Raw genomic sequence first — 26956 nt, 5'->3', positions numbered from 1 at the left:
GTACTGTTGGATTCTGTTTGCTAGTGTTCTGTTGAGGATTTTTGCATCTATGTTCATCAGCGATATTGGTCTGTAGATTTCTTTTTATGTGACATCTTTGTGTGGTTTTGGTATCAGGGTGATGTTGGCCTCATAGAATGAGTTTGGGAGTGTCCCTCCCTCTGCTATATTTTGGAAGAGTTTGAGAAGGATAGGTGTTAGTTCTTCTCTAAATGTTTGATACAATTCACCTGTGAAGCCATCTGATCCTGGGCTTTTGTTTCTTGGAAGATTTTTAATTACAGTTTCAATCTCAGTGCTTGTGATTGGTCTGTTTATATTTTCTATTTCTTCCTGGTTCAGTGTCAGAAGGCTGTGCTTTTTTAAGAATTTGTCCATTTCTTCCAGGTTGTCCATTTTATTGGCATACAGTTGTTTGTAGTAATCTCTCATGATCCTTTGCATTTCTGCAGTGTCTGTTGTTACTTCTCCTTTTTCATTTCTAATTCTATTGATTTGAGTCTTCTCCCTTTTTTTCCTGATGAGTCGAATGGTTTTTCAATTTTGTTTATCTTCTCAAAGAACAAGCTTTTAGTTTTATTGATCTTTGCAATTGTTTCCTTCATTTCTTTTTCATTTATTTCTGATCTGACCTTTATGATTTCTTTCCTTCTGCTAACTTTGGATTTTTTTTTTTTTGTTCTTCTTTCTCTAATTGCTTTAGGTGTAAGGTTAGGTTGTTTATTTGAGATGTTTCTTGTTTCTTGAGGTTGGATTGTATTGCTTTTAACTTCCCTCTTAGAACTGCTTTTGGTCCATTCCATAGGTTTTGGGCTGTTGTGTTTTCATTGGCATTTGTTTCTAGGTATTTTTTGATTTCCTCTTTGATTTCTGTAGTGATCACTTGGTTATTTAGTAGCACATTGTTTAGCTTCCAGGTGTTTTTATTTTTTACAGATTTTTTTCCTGTAATCATATGTAGTATCCTAGCGTTGTGGTTGGAAAAAGATACTTGATATAATTTCATTTTTCTTAAATTTACCAAGGCTTGATTTGTGATCCAAGATATGATCTATCCTGGAGAATGTTCCATGAGCTCTTAAGAAGAAAGTGTATTCTGTTGTTTTTGGATGAAATGTCCTATAAATATCAATTAAGTCCCTCTTGTTTACTGTATCATTTAAAGCTTGTGTTTATTTATTTATTTTCATTTTGGATGTTCTGTCCATTGGTGAAAGTGGGGTGTTTAAGTCCCCTACTATTATTGTGTTACTGATGATTTCCTCTTTTATGACTGTTAACATTTGCCTTATGTATTGAGGTGCTCCTATGTTGGGTGCATAAATACGTACAATTGTTATATCTTCTTTTTGGATTGATCACTTGATCATTATGTAGTGTCCTTCTTTGCCTTTTCTTAATAGTCTTTTTTTTAAAGTCTATTTTTCTCATATGAGAATTAGTACTCCAGCTTTCTTTTGATTTCCATTTGCATGGAATATCTTTTTTCCATCCCCTCACTTTCAGTTGTATGTGTCCCTAGGTCTGAAGTGGGTCTCTTGTAGACAGCATATATACAGGTCTTGTTTTTCTATCCATTCATCCAGTCTGTGTCTTTTGGTTGAAGAATTTAATCCATTTACATTTAAGGTAGTTGTCGATATGTATGTTCCTATTACCCTTTTCTTTTTTCTTTTTTAGAATCATCTCTTCATGTTGTTAAATCAGTTCAAGTTAAAGTAGGTACAAACTGAACAATGGCTAGGGATGTCAAATGTTTTAAAAGTCAACACCAAGATATTCATGATCTTTAATTCAATGGACAGACTCTACAATATTCCTCATATGACAAAACGTCTCTTCAGCAAGGACTGGAGAGAGGGCATCAGATCCATGTTGCTGCTGGTGTGGGGACTGTGTCCAGGCTTGATTTTCATATATACAGAGAGAGTCCACTCTTAGCTTTTACTGGATTAGCTGTTTTTCTAGCAGGCTCACCAGCTCGACTTAGGGAGATCTTCATTGGAGCACTTACCAGAGCTCACACGGTACAGGGAATCATATGTAGACAAGGAACAGCACCGAAGGCAGATTCTGATAATGTGATAGGAGACCAGTGATGCTCTCTGAGTCTCTGTGATTGATATTTATGAGGTTTTCTTCACCCATCGGTGATGTAGAAGTGGCATTCTAGGATTGACTCATGCAAGATCCTTTCTTGTTTTGGTTGAGCAGGCAGCTTTGGTTTGAATCAGAGTAAAGGAAATACATCAAGCCATTCAATAAAGAAAGGTTCTGGTCAAACGGATATTTTCTTTTAAACAGATTTTTTTTTTGCTGGTCATTTGACATCTGGAGCAATGAGTGCTCTCATGTGATTATCACTGCTTGGATGGTCATGACAGTATGCCAAGATGTAGGCATAAGGATGCCCGTACAGTATTTTCTTTTTTAAAAGCACACATACAGAAAGGAATGGCCTGGTGTCCTCCATTCTTCACACACGCTTGCTCAGGGAGAAGCCTGTAAAGCAGCAGCAGTCTGAGAGGAGCAGCAGAAGCGGCCGCCACTGCCAGTAACCTCCCGGGCATGGCAGGGACGGACGGGTGATTTCACAACATCATCATTCGGCGACTTCGGTTTTGCAGCTATTCCAGGTCAATGACAACCCCCACACATTTGGGGAAGAGAGAAGAAAACCCATTCTCCCAGCAGCCTGGACGGCACCAGCCCCATTTTCTTAATTGTTTTGGGTTTGTTATTGTAGGTCTTTTCCTTCTCTTGTGTTCCTGCCTAGAGAAGTTCCTTTAGCATTTGTTGTAAAGCTAGTTTAGTGGTGCTGAATTCTCTTAGCTTCTGCTTGTCTGTAAAGGTTTTAATTTCTCCGTCAAATATGAATGAGATCCTTGCTGGGTAGAGTAATCTTGGTTGTAGGTTTTTCCCTTTCATCACTTTAAATATGTCCTGCAACTCCCTTCTGGCCTGCAGAGTTTCTGCTGAAAGAACAGCTGTTAACCTTATGGGGATTCTCTTGTATGTTATTTGTTGCTTTTCCCTTGCTGCTTTCAATATTTTTTCTTTGTATTTAATTTTTGATAGTTTGATTAATATGTGTCTTGACATGTTTCTCTTTGAATTTATCCTGTATGGGACTCTCTTCACTTCCTGGACTTTATTGACTATTTCCTTTCCCATATTAGGGAAGTTTTCAACTATAATCTCTTCAAATATGTTCTCAGTCCCTTTTTGTTTCTCTTCTTCTTCTGAGACCACTAGAATTCGAATGTTAGTGTGTTTAATGTTGTCCCAGAGGTCCCTGAGACTGTCCTCAATTCTTTTCATTCGGTTTTCTTTATTCTACTCTGTGGTAGTTATTTCCTCTATTTTATCTTCCAGGTCACTTATCCATTCTTCTGCCTCAGTTATTCTGCTATTGATTCCTTCTAGAGAATTTTTAATTTCACTTATTGTGTTGTTCATCATTGTTTATTTGCTCCTTAGTTCTTCTAAGTCCTTGTTAAACGTTTCTTATACTTTCTCCATTCTATTTCCAGGATTTTGGATCATCTTTACTATCATTACTCTGAATTCTTTTTCAGGTAGTCTCCCTGTTTCCTCTTCATTTGTTTGGTCTGGTGGGTTTTTATCCTGCTCCTTCATCTGCTGTGTGTTTTTCTGTCTTTTCATTTTGCTTATCTTACTGTGTTTGGGGTCTCCTTTTTGCAGGCTGCAGATTCGTAGTTCCTGTTGTTTTTGGTGTGTGCCCCCAGTGGCTAAGGTTGGTTCAGTGGGTTGTGGAGGCCTTTTGGTGGAGGGGGTTAGTGCCTGTGTTCTGGTGGATGAGGCTGGATCTTGTCTTTCTGGTGGGCATGACTGCATCCGGTGGTGTGTTTTGGGGTGTCTGTGACATTATTATGATTTTAAGCAGCCCTTCTGCTAATGGGTGGGGTTGTGTTCCTGTCTTGTTAGTTGCTTGGCATAGGGTGTGAAGCAGTGGAGCTTGCTGGTTGTTGAGTGGAGCTCGTCTCAGCATTGAGATGGAGATCTCTGGGAGAGCTCTTGCCATTTTATATTATGTGGAGCTGGGAGGTCTCTGGGGGACCAATGTTCTGAATGTGGCTGTCCCACCTCAGTAGCTCAGGCCTGACACCCGGCCGGATCACCAAGACCCTGTCAGCCACACGGATTGGAAGAAAAGGAAGAAAGAGAAGAAAAAAGAAAAGAAAAGGAAAGGGAAAGGAAAGAAAAGAAAGAAGGAAGGAAGAAATTAAATTAAATTTATTAAAATAAAAAATAAAATAATATTATTAAAATAGAAAAATAAAAAGCTAATAAGAAAGAAGAGAGCAAGCAAGCCAAAAAACAAATCTACCAATGAAAACAAGTGCTACCAACTATACAAAAAGAACCCAAAAAACGACAGACAGAACCCTAGGACAAATGATAAAAGCAAAGCTATACAGACAAAATCCCACAAAGAAGCATACACATGCACACTCACAGAAAGAGAAAAAAGAGAAATATATATATATATAAAAAAAGGAAGAGAGCAACCAAATCAATAAATCTACCAGTGATAATAAGCTCTAAACACTGAACTAAGATAAACATAAAACCAGAAACAAATTAGATGCAGAAAGCAAACCTCAAGTCTACAGTTGCTCCCAAAGTCACCACCTCAATTTTGGGATGATTCATTGTCTATTCAGGTATTCCAGAGATGCAGGTTACCTCAAGTTGATTGTGGAGAGTTAATCTGCTGCTCCTGAGGCTGCTGGGAGAGATTTCCCTTTCTCTTCTTTGTTCTCACAGCTCCTGGGGTTCAGCATTGGGTTTGGCCCCGCCTCTGCATGTAGGTCACCTGAGGGCATCTGTTTCCGCTCAGACAGGACGGGGTTAAAGGAGCAGCTGATTCGGGGGGTCTGGCTCACTCAGGCCAGGGGGAGCGAGGGGTACAGAATGTGGGTCGAGCCTGCAGTGGTAGAGGTCAATGACATTGCAACAACCTGAGGTGTGCCATGTGTTCTCCAGGGGAAGCTGTCCCCGGATCACAGGACCCTAGTAGTGGTGGGCTGCACAGGCTCCCGGGAGGGGAGGTGTGGACAATGACCTGTGCTTGCACTCAGGCTCCTTGGTGGCTGCAGCCGCAGCCTTAGCATTTCATGCCTGTCTCTGGGGTCCGCGCTGATAGCCACGGCTCACGCCCATCTCTGGAGCTCATTTAGGCAGCGCTCTGAATCTCCTCTCCTTGCGCACCCCGAAACAATGGTCTCTTGCCTCTTAGGCAGTTCCAGACTTTTTCCCGGACTCCCTCCCAGCTAGCTGTGGTGCACTAGCCCCCTTCAGGCTGTGTTCATGCAGCCCACCCCTGTCCTCTCCCTGGGATCTTATCTCCGAAGCCTGAGCCTCAGCTCCCAGACCCCGCCCACCCCGGTGGGTGAGCAGACAAGCCTCTCGGGCTGGTGAGTGCTGGTCGGCACCGATCCTCTGTGTGGGAATCTCTCCACTTTGCCCTCTGCACCCTGTTGCTGTGCTCTCCTCCATGGCTCCGAAGCTTTCCCCCATCCACCCCCACCCCCATCTCTGCCAGTGAAGCGGCTTCCTAGTGTGTGGAAACTTTTCCTCCTTCACAGCTCCCTCCTAGAGGGGCAGGTCTCATCCCTAATGTTTTGTCTCTGTTTTTTCTTTTTTGTTTTGCCATACCTGGGTACATGGGGAATTTCTTCCCTTTTTGGAAGTCTGAGGTGTTCTGCCAGCGTTCAGTAGGTGTTCTGTAGGAGTTGTTCCACATGTAGATGTATTTTAGATGTATTAGTGGGGAGGAAGGTGATCTCCATGTCTTACTCCTCTGCCATCTTGAAGGTCTAAATATATCTTAATAAAAATAGGTTAACCTATAAATTGCTTCACAATTGATTAGTGTCAAGGGCATGGGGACCTTATATATTTATATTTGTGTCCCAAATTAAGCATTATATTTTAAAATATTAAATCTTTTTTTAGGGAAGAAGACTTCAATTATTTTGATATTTCAGCAAATCACCTCTACTTAGAGTCTACAAATTATGCTTTATTTTGGTAGAGTCCTTTGTCTCTTAAAGACAGGGTTCAACTTACCAAACGAATTTCCAACAGGACCTGTACTCTCAGTGGAGAAAAACTCAATAAATGATTCCGTTATTAAGCTTTTTTATTTCTATAATATAGTAACAGTCTACTAAAATTTTAAACAGATACCAAAAAGACAGAATGTGGTACCTCAGATATTTAAACTAAAATTTTAGTTAGAACACCCCTTGAAGAGGTTTTGAAAGTATTTACAATGTATTTTACAGATTGTTGCTAAGAGCTTTGCACAATTCATCTTCCAGATGTAGACACATTATTGAATTTAAGTGTATTAATTTTCCTCTAGCATTCACAATTTATTATTGGCTTACCTTGTCAGTGAAATGTTAAAAGGGGTTCAAGGTCCAAGTGAAATGATTTTTAAGTGCATTGGGAATGATGAGTCATATTCATTTTAACATCACCAAGTTCTTTTAAAGGCTTTATGTCGTCAATGTTAAGGTTTTTAAATCAGAATTTCCTTTGATAAATGCCTCACTGAAACACAGAAAAGACTAAGATAGGCATTTAACAAACAAGGAAATACTTTAGACCAATAAACTGATGAAAATTCAATGTTTTAAACATCCCCATAAATAACCAGGGAGATGCAAAGTGAAACTACAATGAAGTATCATTGTATGCCTGACAGATTGGCAAAAATTTTTTAAAGTTTGATAATACCAAATGTTGGCAAAATGTGAAGCAACAGAAAACTCATACGTTTCATCAGAGTATAAATTGGTATAATCACTATGGAAAGTGATTGGACATTTTTCTAGTAAAATTAACTGTATACAGTTTACCCAACCACCCTTCAAACCCACTTAAAGTACATACATACCCTTGGAAGGTGGTGGGATATTAACATCAGGATAGATATACAAGAACAGTCATAGCAGCATTGCTTGCAAGGCAAAACCTAGGAGCAATTCATTATCTGTCCACAGCATAATGGATAAGGAAATTGTGTTATTTCTATACATTGGAATACTGTACTGAAAAGCAATGAAAGAATTAGCTGCAACTATGGACAAATCTCACAAACATAATATGGAGTGAAAAAAGCAGTCAAAATAATACATACATTTTTATAATCAGATAAGATTCCAAAGAGTTAAATCAAACTACATTGTTTAAGGATGCATGTGTAAGTGGAAAAGTTATAGAGAAAATCAAAAATGTGATTGTTATGGAAATCAGGAGAGTGGTTATTGCCAAGGGGAAGGACATGAGTTGTAGTTGGCGAGTGGGAAGTGGAGGAGACTGGGTAGCTGGCCATGTTTTCTTTCTTTTTTTAATTGAAGTATAGTTGATGTGCACTGTTATGTTAGTTTCAGATATACACCATAGTGATTAGATCTTTAAATACATTATGAAATGATCACCACGGTAAGTCTAGTAACCATCTGTCACCATACAAGTTACTACAGTGTTATTGACTATATTCCTCATGCTGTATATTATATCCCTATGACTTATTTGTTGTATAACTGGAAGTCTGAACCTCTTACTCTTTCACCTGTTTAGCCCAGTCTTCTACCACCCTCCCCTCTGGCAACTACCCATCTGTTCTCTGTATCTATTTGTCTGTTTCTGTTTTGTTTTGGTTGTTCATTTGTTTTGTTGTTTTGGTTCCAAATGTAAGTGAAATCATATGGCATTTGTCTTTTTTTGTCTAGTATTTCACTTAGCCTACCTTCTAGATCCAACCATGTTGTTACAAATGGCAAGATTTCATTATTTTTATTGCTGAGTAATATCCCATTGTGTGTGTGTGCATATGTGTGTGTGTGTGTGTGTGTATATATATATATATATATATATACACCACATCTTCTTTATCCATTCATCTATTGATGGGCACTTAGGTTGTTGCTTCCATATCTTAGCTATTGTAAATAATGCTGTAATGAATATAAGGGTGATCATCTTTTTGAGTTAATATTTTTGTTTTCCTTGGGCAAATACCCAGAAGTGGAATTGCTGGATCGTATGATAGTTCTATTTTTAATTTTTTGAAGAAACTCCATACTGTTTTCCATAGTTGCTACACCAGTTTACACCCCACCAACAACGTACTAGCGTTCCCTTTTCTCCACATCGTCACTAACACTTGTTATTTCTTGCCTTTTGATAAAAGCCATTATGACAGGTGTGAGGTAATATATGATTATGGTTTTAATTTGCCTTTCCCTGATGTTTAGTGATATTGAGCATCTTTTCATATGCCTGTTGGCATTCTGTACTTTTCCTTTAAAAAATGTCTATTCATGTCCTCTGCCCGTTTTCCAATCGGATTGTTTGTGGGGTTTTTTTTTTTGATATTGAACCATATATGTTCCTGTTTTCTTTCCTGACCAAAGTAGTGTTCATAGTAATGTTTGCTTTATAACAATTCATTGTACTCTACATTTCACATTTTTTATCAATTTCTGAAAATGTTATCTTTCATAATAAAAAAATTTAAACATATCCAGAAGAGTCTATATAAATGATTAGAACCAGAGGGATAAAAGAGGTTAGATAAAATAGCATTAAAAATGTGTTATAATGCTTTTGTCTGTAAATAGGGTAAAACAACTCAAAATAATTGAAATAACTTGAATCATCTTATAAAACAAGAAGTCTTAAAATAAGATGGCTCTAAGTTAGATAATATAGGAGCCCAACAATGTCATCAAGGTTTCTTTCATCTTTCCACCCTGCAGTTTCCGTCATATTATACTATCTGATTGTTATAGGATGCTTGTCCCCCAAACAGAACGAACTGTATATCCCTCTTTTTATTAGTAGAGAACTTTTTCCATGTGCCTACATACATACACATAAACAGACTTTTCCTCTTGATTCATTGATTGAATTGCATCCTATACTCCTGCCCCCAAAGCAGGGAAAGAGCCCCCATGATCGACTTAGACCAATTATGTTTTACCCTCTTACTTTCCTTAAACACAGTTGTGGGAAGGAGTACAGATAACTGAATAAAATCAAGGTTCTGTTAGATAGGAGGAAGAAGTGTGAATGTTGTCTGTTACACATTAAAAAATATAGAAAATTTCCCTGAAAATTTGGAGCCTTGGATGGAAGCACTCTTAGAGTACTAATCAACACATTACTGAAAATGGCCCATTATCAAGCATTTCCTAATGTACCTTTTTAATTTCAAGAATTAAATTACCAGTAGGTAGACACCATATTACCCAAAGAGGAAACACAGTCAGGTTATATCAAAATCCAAATGCTACAAAAGGGGAACATCTACAGACGCTTTAGGGGAAATACTCCTTGTTTCTGATCATATTTATTCCTGGTTAGGTTACTGTTCATGGTAAAGGACAACAAAAATATACTGTCAGACAGGTAATAAATGTTACCACCCTAAGAAACTTGGCTGGAAAAAAAAATGCCTGAAAAGGACTTTCCTGATTTTTTAATCATGAAGAAATAACTTTAGATTTACAGAAAAGCTACAGTAGTACAAAATTTCCTATATATACTCAGATTCTCCAAGAATTAATATTTCACTATTTTTGCTTTATCATTTTACACACGCACACACATACATTCACACATACTTACATAAACATTTGAGAGTAAGGTATATACATAATCCTCCTCTATCCCCAAATACATGGCGTGTGTTTCCTAAAAACAAGGACAATCTCTTTCACAACTGCAGTACAATGATAAAAACCAAGAAAGCAACAATGATACTACTATTTAATCAGTAGGTCTAATTATCTCATCGCTTGTTTTAAGAAAGCAGAAGGAAAAAGGCTAGTCCCAAATCAGTATTACACCCTCAGTTTTCATTGATAGTTAATACAAGGATAGTCAGGAAAAATTGTTTCTTTATTAGCTATAAAGCTCTTATGGAAAACACAGTCTACTAAATTTTTAATATTTCCTTGCTAAGAACCCAGTGTTAAGTTGCTTTTAGAGCTTAGTAAAAGGAAGATATTTGTATCTCTTAAAAAGTTTATACTTCAGTCAGTGTATGGGGAGGTTTCCCTCTAGGCCCTGTCAAAAGCTCAAAACTAACTTTGTGGCTTAATAACCACAACAGTATTAGCTTTCTATGTATTCTGTTGTGAGCCTATCTCCAATGCAAATAGAAACAAATATAACAAATAATAATATATAAAAAGATTAATAATATGACAAATGATAAAATCTCCAAGACTCTACGTATACTTATTGTTCTTTAAGTTAGAAAAGTGCTAAATTCCAAAGATATTTTTGCATTGTAAAGATCTTTCTTAAAACTTATCAGGATTTGAAGCTAGTATAGAAGTCACGTAAAAAATAAACATCTACAAAAGTGGTCAAACTTAATTTAATGAACAGACTATACTAGTTATCAACTGCTGCATAGCAAATTACTCCAAAACTTATTAGCTGAAAATAAAAAACATTTATTATCTCACATCATTTCTGAGGGTTAGGAATCCAGGGAAGATGGGTAGTTCTGGCTTAGGTTGCAGCCGAAGCCACAGTGATCTTGAGAAGGCCAGGACCAGAGCGTTCATGCCCGAGTTTACTCAGGTGGTGTAGACTGCTCAGCTCCTCACCACAGGGTCTCTCCAGAGGGCAGCTACTTCCAGCACAGAGAGAGAAAGAGAGCCCAGGACAGAAACCTCCTCATGGAAGTGTCATATTGTATGCCAGCCATCATCACTACTTAATCTTAGAACATTTTCATCACCCAGAAAAGAAACCCTGAAAAACTTTTGCTCTGTAAAAGACACTGTCCAGAGAATAAACAGACAAGCCACAGGCTGAAAGAAACATTTTCAAGAGACACATCTGGTATTCAAAACATATAAAGAACACTTAAAACTCACTAACAAGAAAATGAATTAAAAAATGAGCAAAAGATCTGAACAGATACCTCACCAAAGAATATATACATATGCAAATGAGCATATGAAAAGATGCTCCACATCATATGTCCTCAGGGAAATGCAAATTAAAACAGTGAGATACCACTATACATCTTTTTTTTAAATTTATTTCTTTTATTTATTTCTTTTTGGCTGTGTTGGGTCTTCCTTGCTGCGCACAGGCTTTCTCTAGTTGCGGCGAGCAGGGTCTACTCTTCATTGCGGTGTGCAGGCTTCTCATTGCAGTGGCTTCTCTTGTTGCAGAGCATGGGCTCTAGGCATGCAGGCTTCAGTAGCTGTGGCACGTGGGCTCAGTAGTTGTGGCTTGCAGGCTCTAGAGTGCAGGCTCAGTAGTTGTGTTGCGTGGGCTTAGTTGCTCCGTGGCATGTGGGATCTTCCCGGACCAGGACTCGAACCCGTGTCCCCTGCATTGGCAGGCGGATTCTTAACCACTGTGCCGCCAGGGAAGTCCCCACCACTACACATCTATAAGAATTCCCCAAACCTGAAACACTGGCAACACCAAATCCTGGCAAGGACGTGGAGCAAATGGAATTCTCACTCGTTGCTGGTGGGAATGCAAGATGGTGCAGCTGCTTTAGAAGGCAGTTTGGCGCTTTCTTACGAAACTAAACAGACTTTTAAGATACCATCCAGCAATCTTGCTCCGTGGTATTTACCCAAAGAATTTGAAATTTAGTCCACACAGAAACCTACACATGGACATGTATAGCAGTTTTTTTCATAATTGCCAAAACTTGGAAGCAACCAAGATGTCTTTCAGTAGGTGAATGGATAAATAACCCATGGTTCATTCAGACAATGAAATAGTATTCAGGGCTAAAAAAAATGAGCTATCAAGTCATAAAAAGGCATGGAGGAAACTTAAATGTATATTACTAAATGAAAGAAGCCAATCTGAAAAGGCTATATATATATATCCTAACTATATGACATTCTGGAAAAGGCAAAACTGTGGAGACAGTGAAAGGATCAGTGATTGCCAGGGGTTACAGGGGCAGAGGGAGCACAAAGACTTTTAGGGCAGTGAACCTACTATAATGGTGGATATGTGTTATTATACATTTGTCCAATCCCATAGAATGTACAACAGCCAGAGTAAACACTGATGTAAAGTATGGACTTGGGTAATTACGATGTGTCAGTATAGGCTCATCAGTTGTAACAAATGTACCACACTGGTGGGGGATTTTGATAGTGGGGTAGGCCATGCCTATGTGGGCAAGAGGTATATGGGAAATCTCCATGCCTTTTCCTCAATATTGCTGTGAACCTAAAACTGCTTTAAAGATAGTGTATTTAAAAACAAACAAGAAGAAGAAAAAAAAAACGAGAGAGAGAGAGAGAGGGAGGGAGGGAGGGAGGGAGAGAGAGAGAGAAAGAAAAGAAAGAAAGAAAGGGAAAGAAAGAGGGAGGAAGGGAGGAAGGGAAGGGAAGGGAAAAAGAATGAGAAATCCCTGTATCTATTAGCAATCACTCACCCTTCATAACCTGCTACCACCAGCCCCTGGAAACCACTGATTTACTTTCTGTCTCCAGGGATTTGCCTATACTGAGCCATTCATATGTGCTGAACCATACAGTATGAGCCCTCTCTGTCTTCTTTCTTTAACTTATCATAACGTTTTGAAAGTTCATCCATGTTACAGCATGTAGCAGTACTTTATTTATTTTTATGGCTGAATATTGTTCTGTTGTATGGAAAGACCACAGTTTGTTTTCCACTCCTCAGTTTATGGACGTTTATAATGTTTCCACTTTTTGGCTAGTATGAATAATGCATCCCCAAACAGTTATGTACACATTTTTGTGTGAGTATGTTTTCTATCCTCTTGGGTGTATATCTAGGAATAAAATTGCTGGGTCATTTGGTAACTCAATGTTCAAGTTTTGAGGGCCTTCCAAACTGTTTTTGGAAGTTGGCTGCACCATTTTATATCCCCATCAGAAACGTGTAAAGGATTCCAATTTCTCCACATCCTCACCAGTACTTGCTATTGTCTGTCTTTTTAAAATTTATTATTGGGCTTCCCTGGTGGCGCAGTGGTTGAGAGTCCGCCTACCAATGCGGGGGACGCGGGTTCGTGCCCCGGTCCGGGAAGATCCCACGTGCCGCGGAGCGGCTGGGCCCGTGAGCCATGGCCGCTGAGCCTGCGCGTCCGGAGCCTGTGCTCCGCAACCGGAGAGGCCACAACAGTGAGAGGCCCGCGTACCTCAAGAAAAAAAAAAAAAATTATTATACCTATTTTAGTGGATGTAAACTGGCATCTCATTGTGGTTTTTTTATGTGTGTGTGTGGTACTCGGGCCTCTCACTGCACCACCAGGGAAGCCCTCATTGTGGTTTTGATTTGAATTTCCCTGTTAACTAATGATGTTGAGCATCTTTTCATGTGCTAATTGCGTATTTGCATATCTTCTTTGCAAAAACATCTACTCAGAACTTTTGCCCATTTTTAAATTTGGTTCTTTTTTTCTTTTCTGTTGAGTTGTAGGAGTTATTTATATCTTCTTGATACAAGACCTTATCAGATACACTGTTTGCAAATATCTTCCCCATTGTATGGCTTGCCTTTTAAATTTTTGATAGTGTTCCTTGATGCTTGGAAGTATTCCATTTTGATGAAGTCCAATTTATCTATTTATTCTTTTGTCCCTTGTGCTTTTAGTGTCATATTTAGGAAACCACTGCCTAATCCAAACTCAAAAATATTTACTCTTGTGTTTTCTACTAACAGTTCTGTAGCTTTATCACTTGTATTTAGGTCTTTGATCCATTTTGAGTTAATTTTTGTGTATGGTATGTAGTAGGGGTCCAACTTCATTCTTTGCAAATGATTACCTAGTTGTCAGATTATCATTTGCTTAAAAACTTATTCTTTCCCCATTGAATGGTCTTGGCACTCATGTCAAAAATCATTGAACATGCATATATGAATTTGTTACTGGACTCTTTTTTCTAAACCATTAATCTGTGTATCTATCCTTATGCCGGTACTACATAGTCTTAATTATTGTAGATTTGTAGCAAGTTTTAGTGGAAGTCCCCTAACTTTTTCTTCTTGCTCAAGATTGTGTTAACCATTCTGGATCCTTTGCATTTCTATATTAATTTTAGGATCAGCTTGTCAATTTTGGCAAAAAAAAAGAAAAGAAAAAGCCAGTTGGAAGAGTCTGCACTCTGAACCACTGAACCGTTATTGAAGATTATTTAGTACCACAGAAAAATGCCTACTGTGGTCCCTGAATATAAGATTGTATTATACTCTGGTAGACATAGATATGAATTAAAAGTTAAAGTAAGGTGATTGTTATTAGGAAGATGAGATCATGCATTGTCTTCTTTTTCCTTTCATAATTTTTGTTTTAATGCTATTTTATAATAAGGAAAATGTGTGTCACGTTCTTGAGGGAAGGATTTATTTCTAAACTCCTTAAAGTACGTGGCATATTGTGTTGTACATAGTAGGCACTCGGTAAATATTTCTTGGAATGAGTTTTGCATTGCTCATTTACAGATCGAAAAAAAGTGACTTCTTTTGTATTGCATGCAGCTCAAAGTTGCTCTGACAAAACAACTATTCAATCCAGCTAAATTCAACAAGAAAAGAAACTTTATGCCTACAAATGTCCTTGAGTCAATTGTATTAGAGATATAGTAGACCCTTCATAAATACTGATTTTTCTCAATAGATTCACAGTCCGCCCCCCATCAATATTATCAGTTCCCTTAAAACTGAGCCTTTAAAAAATAATTTTTGAAGTATCAGGAAAGAATTCTTTTTTCAAGTGGGCAGTGTGAGCTAGATCTTATGATATTTTCCAAAAAAAAATCTAATCTTTGGGAGATTAGTAACTGAACTCCCTTCTGGAGTGTCAAAGTCTAAGGCTGTGGTTAGTGAATAAACTTTGGCAACCTATTAATTTATTCTTGGAAGCTTTACTTGGATAACAAGATGACACTAATTGACGCCCTAAAAAGTTATATCAATAGGGGGAAAAGGATAATTGTAAGTTACTCACAGGTAGTGAATTGCTCTTAGCATCATTAAGGAGAGCAGGTGAGGGTTAGTGGGGGAGCAAGAGGGAGTGGAGAAAACCTATCTCCGTGGCCTCCCAGTAATACCACAAACCACTCTGCTTTTGCTTCCATGATTGATGATGCCACTAAAAACCTCCACAGGACCTCTGCACTTTCCTGAATCTCAAACTGTAGACCATTCATTATGCTCTATATTTTCTACCCCGACCTGATATTGATGTACGCTGTGTTTAATGAATCATATTTATCACGCACTGTTACAGCACAGAAAGTACTGTGTATCTTATCTTAGAGGCATGATCTAAGTGGTAAATGGAGCAAGTGAGGAATGGGAATAGAATCAGATGAGAAGGCAGGTCAGGGAGCCCAGGACAGGAAGGGGGAAGAGAGGGAACACCTGAGCTGGACTCTCCAGCTGCGACAACACAGAGCATTCGAAACACGGGTGGAAACCCACAGTGGCCTCCTGCCACCTGTGTGGTGGCAAAGTGGCAACATCAGCAGATCCAGACCCTCCCAGCTTCGGATTCTCATCCGAATCGTTTTCCAGCTGATGCTTGGAACAATTTCCCCAAGTACTGAACCCACGTGCGTGTAACCAGAGACAAATATTCTAACCAAAATAAACCAAGGTAATATTCATATAAATATTTTAAAGAAAAATGAAAAGGAGAGGAAACCAGCCTGTGCCTATTTCTAACTAGTGCTTTTCCTTAAAAGAAAGCGAAAGAAGTAGACTTACGCATGGTGCTGAGCCACGTGTCCTTTTATTGTAGCTCTTCCTGTGTGCCTTGCCTCGCTAATGTCCCCAACATGTCAGAGCACATGGTAATTGGGCAGGACGTGTCCCCAGGCGGTGCACCAGCCTTGCCAGGCCACAGCCATTGCAGTAAACACTGGTGTGGAGGCTCCCCTAAGGTAGAGGGAGTTACCTGAGGACACATCACAGGAGGCAGCCAGGAGAAGTAAACAATTCCAAATATAACCAATTGATTGTACAAACGTAAACGTAAACATGAAATTACATTTTTCTCAAACCACTGGCCCCAAATGCATATGCCAAATCTCTCTCCTGACCAGGTAGAAGACCCCTTAATAAGACCCTGGGCAGATTCCATAACTTCTGGGTCACTTCAGTTATTCACTTTCACTTCTTAGAAACCTGTCAAATTTCAATTTCCAGTATCTTCTCCAATTCAGAGCTCTCTCCCTGATCACAGGCCTGTGCGTCTAAGGAGGCTCAACTGGGAGGGGCCGTAACCTGTGCTTACTTCTCTTCTCAAAACAGCATCCAGGGACTTCTCTGGTAGCACAGTGGTTAAGAATCCACCTGCCAGTGCAGGGGACATGGGTTCAAGCCCTGGTCCGGGAAGATCCCACATGCCGCGGAGCAACTAAGCCCGTGCGCCACAACTGCTGAAGCCCGCACGCCTAGAGCCTGTGCTCCGCAAAAAGAGAAACCACCGCGATGAGAAGCCCGCACACTGCAGCGAAGAGTAGCCCCCGCTCGCCGCAACTAGAGAAAGCCCGCACACAACAACGGAGACCCAACGCAGCCAAAAAGAAATAATTTAATTAATTAAAAACAAAGAACAAAAAAACAGCGTCCAGAATTCCAGGGGAATCAACGTTTGCTTTCAGGGTTTCTCTTTTCCTTCCATTTTCGAGGCAAAACTCCCTTCTCTTCTCTTAGGGGCTGGGCGGGGAGGGGAGGAGGGTGGGCAAGATTCTCTCTATCACACTGCCTTTGTGTGGGCTGTCACCACTTCTCGGGCTCAGGTGAACTGGTCATCCATGCATTGTCATCCCGGGCGTCCAAACGCTGGGCTCTTACCGGTGACAGCATTATGAGGACACTGTGCCGGCCTAGAGCTCTGGCCTAGCTCTGTGACTCAGTGCCCTCCATGCCCCTACTACCTGACCGCATAGGACATCCCATAGAAGCTCGCTGGTGAGCTTCCTGTTCTCAGTGTGGACCCCTCTGCGGGGGTCAGGGGCGGGGCTTCAGCCACTCAGCTCATGTCTGGTGTTTGAGCTGGGAAATCTCACATATTGAAACAAAGTCAGGGCTCGGGTCAGATACTCTCACATCTTTTCTACTGTTTTTGTGGGATATGCCACCTCCTCCAAATTTCTGAGTTCCATTGGTTTCAAGAGCTAGCACCCTTGACTTTTCTATGAAGGACGGCCCTCAAGCTACTGGAGCCGACGCAAGGGCCAAGGAGTTTATTCCCCTTGGGAGGTTGTTAACCAATAAACTGTCCAGCAAAGGAATCTGAATGTCCAGCTTGCTTAACTCAGTTTGGGACAGTTTAGAGTCTTAACTGCAACTCCAGAGCTTCCCTGCAGAGTGAGGTCAAGGCCAGCTCTCTGTGGGACTTACGGACCTTGACTGGCTTTCTTCTTTTCCCTGTTCTGCTCACCCTAGTTCCCTTAGTGATTTCCCCTGGAACCACTTTCTTAATAAATCTCTGGCCCATAACTCCTCACTCAGAGCCTGCTCTTCGCGAACCTGACATGGCCTTGGGTAAGAATGGAGCTCGGCCACCGTGTTGCCCTTGTGATAATTTTATGAGTCAACTTGACCGGCTCACTGGATGCCCAGATTTCTGATTAGACATGTCTTCTGTGTGTGTCTGTGAAGGTGTTTCTGGAAGAGAGTAGCATTTGAGTTGGAGGACTGAGTAAAGCAGAAGGCTCTCCCCAGAGTGCGTGGGAATCCTCCAATCCCTTGAGAGCCTGAATAGAACAAAAAGGTGGAAGAATAGAGAATTTGTCCTTTCTCCTCCTGAGTGCTTGAGCAGGGACTTCCATCTTCTCCTGCCCCCGACCCGGGCTCCTAGTTCTCAGGCCTCCAGACACTGAGTAGAATCCACGCCATCAGTTGTCCAGCTCCCAGGCCTTTGAACTACAGCACTGGCTCTTCTGGACCTCCGGCTTGCAGACGGGAGAGGGTGGGACTTCTCAGCGTCCACGATGATGTGAGCCAGTACCTAATAATAATCTCATTCTGTACATCTGTATCTACAATATATTTGTGTCTGCACCTTGTATATCTCCTATTGGTTCTGTTTCTCTGGAGACCCCGACTTAAAGCTCCTCCCCTTGTTACCCTGCCATCTCTTTCCAATTTTCTTTTTGATCAGTTTCTAAGGCCTGAGTAGCAGTTAAAGTTTCTTCCATCCCTCCCTCTCCTCTTCCCTTCCTTTCTCCCTTCATTCTTGCTTTGTCTTTCTTTTCCCTTCATCTTTTATCTCTCATCTAGAATAAGCCCGGTGATACCAGATTTCTAGTCCTTTCTCTCACACCACTCTTGGAATCTGGGGGGAAGCTAAACTGTTTGGGATTCTTTAATGGACTAATTCTCTTAATAATAATTCTCCCCCTTTCATTACTGTACTTAAAATGGTAATGCTATTAGTACTGAGCGCAGGTTGTCGTTTTTTATGAAAAAGGAACAGGAACGGGGCAGAGAAGAGGGCTCTTGAAGGCCCCCTTGCTCTGGGTACCACTGTCGAGTTTTCCTTGAGGACCAGACTTCCAGCTTCCAAATCTACCCAAAATAAGGGTGCAAAGCCAGAATAAGTCTCTGGAGAAGCCCCATGTGTTCTCCCCTGGCAAACAATCATCAGTTCCTCTGGTGCTTAGTAATAGCTGAAGCTCTGGAGAATACAGAAGAGGATTAGGGCTCACTACCAATAAAACTGTGAGGTGACTTCCATTCGGTGCTTAGAGTTTGAGTCCAGTGATGCCTTGGGAAGTTGAAACCGGAAGCCTGGACAACAGCTGTGTAATTAAAATGGCTACATGGGCAGGGGTGGTCCCTCCGTCTCTGATACACAGCAGTCATGAATGGGAGTGTTCAGCATCCCAGTGGCTCTCCTTCTGAACTGACTCATCCATTACTGGGGTAATGATTTTCCGTCGGAGCAACAGCAGAGCCAAAGGCCTATTACACAGGCAACATAAAGTTAAAAAGACAATTATGAATAAAACGTTGGCTCTGGCGGGCTTTTGCCAACTCTTCTCCAGAGAAGATTGCCTGATGCCGACACGTGTTTATTACACTTAATAATGTTTACATAAGTCTTCCTTGAGCTCATTAGAGCTGTCAGATCAGAAGTAGATGTGCTCCCCCCTCGGTTTATCTTTAAAGACTTCGCAGTCAATAAAGCAAGATGAATGGCATCCAGGGCACAGACAACGTACTCTCTCCGGCTTTGCAAACACTGAGAAGTTAAACCCGTCGGTCCGGTTGGGCTCCTTCCTGGGTCTTAGGCCTGCATCTGATCAGTCCCTTCGTTCTTGAGCAAGAGAGCAGTGCTTCTCCAACGTTAAGGGGCTTGGAATCACCACAAGAGCTTGTTAAAATACTGCTACCTTCATCCCCGGTGATTCTGCATCAGTGGATCTGGGGTGGGGCTGAGAAACATGAATTTCTAGCAAGCTCTCAGGTGCTCTTCAAGTGCATTGGCCCTTACTCACCCTGTTCTAGGGGTCATTTGCCATCATCTCGTTTGTTGGGGTCAGGGGTGCCCCCTTGACAATTCGGGGCATCCTGGCCTATGGCATGCAACAGCAGCAGCAGCGGCGGCCACGCAGCGACGGCCGCAGCAACTGGACAGCAGCGGGAGGAGCAGCAGCCGCGGGGGTTTCCGCGACTCTCGGGCAAACCCTCCTGGGCTCGTGTGGGTCCGCGCGGGGGCTCGGCCTGCGTGGAGGGGCGGGGCCTGGGGATGGGGGCGGGGCCTGGCGCACGGGGGCGGGGCGCGGCGCGCGGGGCTCGCACTGTCTGCTCTTCGAGGCGGCGGCAGGGGTTGAGGGCACGGCCAGCGGGCGGCGCGCCGCGGAGTCCCCGGCAGTCCGCCGAAAGGTAAAGCCAGGAGAGCGCGCTGGCGGGTCTTCTTGCCTGGCAGCCGCATAAGCCCCGGAGCGTCCGGACCCCAAACTAGGTTTGGGCGCCCAGGGCATTTGCCTAGCATCCAGGGACTGGCTGCTGAGCTGGGGGTTTGCATGTACGGCGCCGCCGGGACCCGGGCGGGGGGTTCGGGGTCTGCAGCTGGAGCCTGCGGCCATCCCGGGACATCCGGACTCGGAGACAACTTTGCGCAGCGGTCCTACTCTAAGTTCCCTTTATTGCTATTGTCTTAGCGCCTCCGGTCCGACAGTCTTCCCGGACTCCAGCTTTGTTCTCACCAGGCCAAACCCGCGGTCCCCTAGGGCTTGAACCCGGGAATCGCTGGCAAGTTGCACCTGCCTGCCGGGTCCTCCCAGGCTCCCTTCTCGGCCCTGCGAGGTCCAGCACGGTCCTATGCGCACCAAGCCTGGGCACCTCGAGACCCGGCGCCCACGGGGCGAGCGGTTTTCGCCAGTTTCCCTGTGGTTCGGGATCAAGGGCAGAGGCGTCGGACCTCCGGGATGCGCGAGATTTGAGGCTGGAGAGAGGGCAAGAAAAAGTTTGGAAGCTCGGCTAGTGCTCGGGAGCCGGCAGCGCCCGGCTGCCCATGGCACGAGTTGGAGAGAGTGTTACGGGCTTGTCGCCGGGCAGAGGGACTCTGGGTACCTAGACGCCAGGTGCAGAGAGGGAACCTGCAGGGCAGAGAATCCAAGCTTGGACTATCAGCAGAGATGGGATGCTTGTTGTGTGCACTCATTGGCAAGAAAAGGCTGTGTGTTGTTGCAAAGAAGATGGGCGAAAAAGAGAGAGGAAGAGGGAGGGACTAGGGATACACACACACACACACACACACACACACACACACATATAATTGCATTGTACCCAGTGTACACTTTTTCTCCCTCCAGATATTTTGGGAAACCTATGCACGGGATGCCTTCTTGTACCCGAACTCCCAGAGGTGGGGGTGGAGGTGGGGGAAGGGATAAGTTTTCCCCAGTGCTGGAGCTCGTTTTGAAAGCGAACAGGTGACAGAAGCCTTCTTGGTGTGTGTGTGTGTGTGTGTGTGTGTGTGTGCGCGCGCGCGCGCGCAGCGGCGAGTGATGCTGGGCCGCCCGCGGAACCTCCTCCCCTCCGGTCCACCGTCCCTCTTCCCGCTTCCAGCTCGTGACAGCGGTGTGAGTTTTCCTGCCACTCCTGGCCTGAGGCTGGCAGGCGAGAGGCGAAGTGATGGTCGCGGAGTGGAGCAGACAAAGGGTGCATTTGGACGACCCTCCGAGGGCGAGGCGGCTGGTGTGTGTGTGTGTGTGTGTGTGTGTGTGTGTGTGTGTGTGTCTGTGTGTGTGTGTGTGTCTGTGTGTGTGTGTGTGTGTGTGTGTGTCTGGAGGGGCTCCCTTTCCTGCCAGCTAGGGAGAAAGCATTGGTAGCAGAGGGATGAGGTAGAAGTGGGAGAAAGGTGAGGTGGGGCGGAGGGGAAGAAACCTTGCGGGAGGAAGAAGAGAGCAGAGATTGAAAACCACCTTGCATGATTGGCTGTAAAATTATAAGTTAATTTTAAAAAGAGTTGGGGGCGGGTGCTGAACTAAAATTTTAGAGGATAGGGACGCAATTAGTTTGATTAATAAAGGTATTTTAGCGAGTGATGTTAAAATCTGAAAACTTCGCCCAAGTTTATTGCTTGTTTTAGATAATCTGCTTTGACATATCTTTCCAGCACCTACTCCGGAAGTATCTTTTCACTGTCTTAAAGAAGTAAAAGACATATATACACAAATAAAATGCAGCTAAAATGAAGTTTAAATGAAGCTTTGGGCAGGATTAAATGGCTTGTGTAACTGCTGAATGTTGCTAAAGTACTGTCAGGACTATAAAATAGCCAGACAAAAATAAAGGAAAAAAATAATTGTAACAAGAAAACGAAGGCTTTACAAGAACTTCAGTAATGAACACATAACAATTGGTGGTATGATGCAGTAATTATTTTCGTATTTACGCCATTAACGATTGTCTTTTAACGTTAATGTCCTGATGTTTTATTCCTTGTCATTTGCAGGCAAAAGCGCATCTGAGACTGCATCAGGGAGTAATTTGGTTATATAAAGTCATGAATAGAAAACACTAAACCATGCTCAGAACTCTGACAACACAGAGCCTGAAACATAACAACCTCATTTGCTGTTTATTATCTGTCTTTATAATTCTGTTTACCATCATTTGCATAAATGAATAGCTAAATTGTATAGTATATCCCTTTTAGGAAAATAAATACTTGATGGTTATAGAGAGACTGGGAGGGAGAGGAGGGCTAGCAGGTAATTCTTACATCAAGCACGAAAAAGATTTTTTAAAAACTTTGTGGGATTAGAAGCCTTCTGGAAATAATCAGAATGTAAATTCAGCCTACTTTAGGCATCCTTAATTTATTTAACTTGGTTCAAGTACTTTTTAACTATATATGTAATTCGTGAGTGGGCAGATTCTAAACTGCTTTCCTAGCTAACCTTAACAAACCAAACCAAACCAAAGTAGTCTATCTTACATCATAAAGCAATTTTTGTTAACATGAAGATGTTAACATTTTTTTTTCTGAATAGAAAAAAAAATTTTTTTTTCTATTCAGACTTTCAAAGGGTAAATTTTCTGAAATGAAGGAAGAGGTTTCTTCTGAAGGAAGCTCAAAACAAAATTCTTTCAGCAGAAATTTAAATTAATACCATTTCAAGACAAACATCAGAGGTCACACATTTTAAAACTACTGTTAATTATTTTAACCGTCGGATCTTTGCTAAAATTGTCTAACTCATATGATAAAGGGAACAACTAATAACTGTATTAAAAGAGCTCTGAAGTAACTTGCCAGCCAAACAGCTGAGCAAAACATGTAGTGGTTGGGGGGGAATCAGTCAATCCCATGAATGTTTTAAAAATATTTATGCTTGCCAGGCACACAAAATATCATGATGATTGAATGCACCATTTCCTGCCCATACAAATATGCTGGTCTCATGTGGAACAGCACAGTGAAATCAGTATTACCTGAGAATGGATTCCATGTGGGAGTAAGAACCTTGTATGTATTTTAAGTGCAGGGGGGAAAAAAAGAATAAGTGACAAGCAAGCTGTTCATTATAGTGGAGGCTGATGTAAGATTGTGTAAGATCAGGGCAAGTTCTTACAGTTTCGCTGGTTACAAACTTGGGAAATGTGATCGTGTGAATAAAGTACATTTTGAATACAGGTTTATTTATTATGTTCATTCTTAAAGTCACTACTCCTGTTATCACTTTTATATTCCAAACGTTTCAAAGGCTGCCCAATATCTCTATATTTCTATTGTTCTTTATATCATTGTTCTGTAGGAAAGTTGTCTATTTTTCTTTTTTTTAAAGGCTAAAATCTGACTTCTGGTTAAATGATTTATTTCTGTGACATACATTTACTAAGTCCCCATTATTAACCACCAGATACTGCACTAGGTGCTAGGGATTCAAGGATGAGTTAGACTCAGTCCTTGTACTTAGAAAGTGAGGGAGACAGTTATGTGGATAAACAAGTGCAATAGAACGTAATCCGTGGCAGTCTGTCCTAAGGCTCTGGAATGACATAGATTGGGTTCAGCTTTCAGCTCTGCCTCTTACTAGCTGTGAGACCTTGATCCAATTTGTTAACCTTTCCGAGCGTCAGTTTTCTTTTCTGGTCAGTGGGGGAAATAATACCATTCAGATCACAGAGTTGTAAAGATGACATGTTAACATATTTTAATGTCTTACATCTTAAAAACAAACCCTGGATCCCATACTTCTGAGCACCCCTCACGTCATTTCTCTGCTCCATGCCACCGTCAGATTTCTGAGGATGCTGTATCTTCACATCCTCTCTCCTTTACTGTTCATCCTACACTTGTGTGGCTTCTGCCCCTACCACTTATGGAAACAACGTCTGTTGAGATCAGCAGTGACCTCTATGTGGTCAGACCCAGGGACCTACATGCTTCCTCAACTTCTTGGAGCATTTGAAAGGGTTGATTGGTCCCTTTTAATTCATAAGCTATTCTCTCTTGGCATCAATGACTTGGGTGGCTTCTGTGACACTAGACATCTCCAGTTTTCCTCATTAGGCTTTTATTATTTCTCAGCTGGCTCCTCATTCATTATTTGTCTCTAAATGAAGGTTGGATCTTTTTTCCAACCTTGTGGCTCCATCCTAGCCCTCTTACAGCTCCATCCCACACCCAGATGAAGGTCCACTACTACAGAAAGTAAGTTTAAGTAATCACCATTTGGAATGGTCTGCTTTTTCTCTTGGCCAACAGAGTACATTTAATCAAAGGCTAATCTAGACATATAATTAAGAGATTGAGTATCAAGCATGCTAAATGTTGGCATACAGAAATTTTGACAAATAGTAGAAACTGAAAGCACAGTAACCAGAGTGAGGTGTACCGTCGGGGCCGGCCCCAGGACCATTGGCTTTCCCGTCGCCCCCCTTTGGTCTGGGAGGCTGCGTTCTTAGCACCGTGAGCACCCTTGAGTTCACTTCACTTTGCAATTGCTGCATTTGCCGCATTTGCGAGTTGCAAGGATTTACTTCAAGAAGGTAGCAGTGACGTCCATGTAACTGTGTCAGCAAGACTCGGTGCCGTTATTGGAACTGGAAGATCAAGCATAGTCTCAGCTTCAGTTTTCTGAAGATAGAGACATTTTCTTTCACTAAAGAGGCACAGAAATGCAAGAATTGGTTCCATTGTAAGCATTCTCTGTATTCTCTGGCACCCTGCTGGTGCTGACCCTGGCTTTTCCCTGGGATGACAGCGGGCTGTAGACTCAGCCTCTTAGTGGTCCCCATTTCTCCCTGTCTTGTTCTCTCTTCCTCTTCCTTCCTTCCACTCTTCAGTTCCTTCCTTCCCCTTCTTCAGGGCTTCCTTTTTATTTCTTCAGTTTCTCTTATTCCTTTCCTTCCTTTCTCCCCTTCTCCTGTCCCTCATCCTTTTTATTGTCTTCTTTCATCGTTCTTACATAAGCAGTAACAAAATAGAAAGATCTACATGAGCTTCTGCCCAGCTGTTACCACCATCGGAGGATTGAGTCTACCACATGGCCTCTGCCTTTCCTACTTGGTGGTCTTTGCATCCATCACTTGAAACTTGAAGAACCTTAAAATTCTTGCCTCAGTTTTCCCTATGTCAACAAATAAACATAGAAGAGGTGGAAGCAAGGGATTAGAAAAATTGGTTTGTGGATCCATGCTCTAGAATGACATTTTCCAAGGAGTCTTTACCACCAGGTGATATATATAAAGGTGGCCTCCCTGCTTCCTGAGCTTGGGTACTGTTGATGTCCGTCTTCGCAGTGATGATGACAATTAGAATAATGGTTTAAATGATGAAAACTAATATTTATGGAGTGCTTGCTACGTGCCAGATTCTGTGCTACACGTTTGATACATGTTTTATTTATTCCTCACGCCCAGTGGGCCCATATTAGAGGTGAGGAAACGGACCAAATGAGGTTCAATTGCTTGAGCAAAGGTTACAGGACTCAAAGTATGGGAGTAGCAACTCAGCTCTTCTTAGCTGCCGTGCTCCATCCTGCAGCGACACTGGGGTTCTTTGACTACGTTCATATTGATGGTGAGCCGCAGGAATGCCCTGAAGCCATAGTATCTGATCTAATAACACTGCAAAGTAATGACGGGTGGGGAGACTGGCATTCATTGGCTTGTGGGCTCAACTTGTAGAGGAGGTCAGCTGGGTACATCTTAGCATGAGAGCCTTTATAGGAAAGCGTGGTAAGGGCAGCTGATCATTGTCTCTCTCTCTCTCCAGTGTGTCTACTGGGGAAGCCTGAAAACTTAGGGGTGTTTTCAGGTGGGATGACCTAAGCACCACAACTTTGGAAGAGCCTTAAGAGACTTCAGTGGCTTCTTGCTCTTCTTTCTAAGGCAATGCACTGTTTAATTTTTGGAAAAAAAAACATGCTGTAGTTTGTCTTCAGTGCGAATGAATGGTACAAAACACTGGGTTGGAGCAGAGGAGAAGCAGGATGGCCTTGTGTGGGTGAAATGAGCCTTGGCCAAGGGATAAGCACAGAGGGACCTCCTCTTCTGCAGGCGGGGGTGGTATCTCTGATTCTTAGCAGAGGCAATGCCCAGGAGGCCGTGGATGCTGTACGTGGGGAACTGCATGTGAAGGAGACGGCAGCTGGCAGTCAGTGCTGACTGTCTTAGAAGGGCTTCCAAGATGTATCTTGTGCTCTGACAAAGTTCCTTCCAGAGCCTAGTTGGAGCTGTATGAGGACATGGGCAGTCAAAAACAGGAGTCTTCCAACAGCTCCCTGACTGGTGACCTTGTTTCTACCTTTGCCTCACAAGATGGGCCTCATTTAGATGTTAATCAGAATAAGAAACTTCCCGAGTGATGGGCCCCCACGGCTTCCCACCTCTCTCTCTTCCTAAAAACCCAAGACCTTGCAGGGGCCTAGGAGGCTCTGCGTGCTCTGCCCCTGGTTATCCTTCTGACCTCCTCCACTGGCCTTCTTTGTTGAAGAAATGAATGACTCTTGAGTGAACCAGGGATCGTCCAAGGTGCTCAATAGGGTCTTTTTAACAAATAAAGAAGGAGAGACTTCCTGTTTCAATGGCGACACTAGAGAAATGAAGGTTAGAAACGAAAGGCATAGGGACAGTTTAGTGAGTGGAAGAATGAGGGTAAATGCAGTCTTTCAGAACTGCTGGATGCTAACCTAGAATTGTCATCATCTATTTGTTCATTCATTTAACAAGAATTTATTGAGAATCTACCATGTACCAGGCACCAGTCTAAAGGCTGGCTGTCCATCAATGAACAAGCAGGCAAAGTCACTGGCCTCTTGTGGCTGACATTCTATTCGGAGAAATATATTACAACAAAGTAGACAAAATGATAATTTCAGGTAACAGTACATCCTATGAAGAAAACTTCACTGAGTTGCAGAAGGATAGGTTTAATTGCAGATCCCACTCCTTCCTGGTTTTAAACGCTGTCCCC

Source organism: Lagenorhynchus albirostris, chromosome 5 (genome assembly GCF_949774975.1).
Source record: "Lagenorhynchus albirostris chromosome 5, mLagAlb1.1, whole genome shotgun sequence".
NCBI classification, from domain to species: domain Eukaryota; kingdom Metazoa; phylum Chordata; class Mammalia; order Artiodactyla; family Delphinidae; genus Lagenorhynchus; species Lagenorhynchus albirostris.
The sequence above is the reverse complement of the archived record's forward strand: the minus strand, read 5'-3'. Positions refer to the sequence as shown.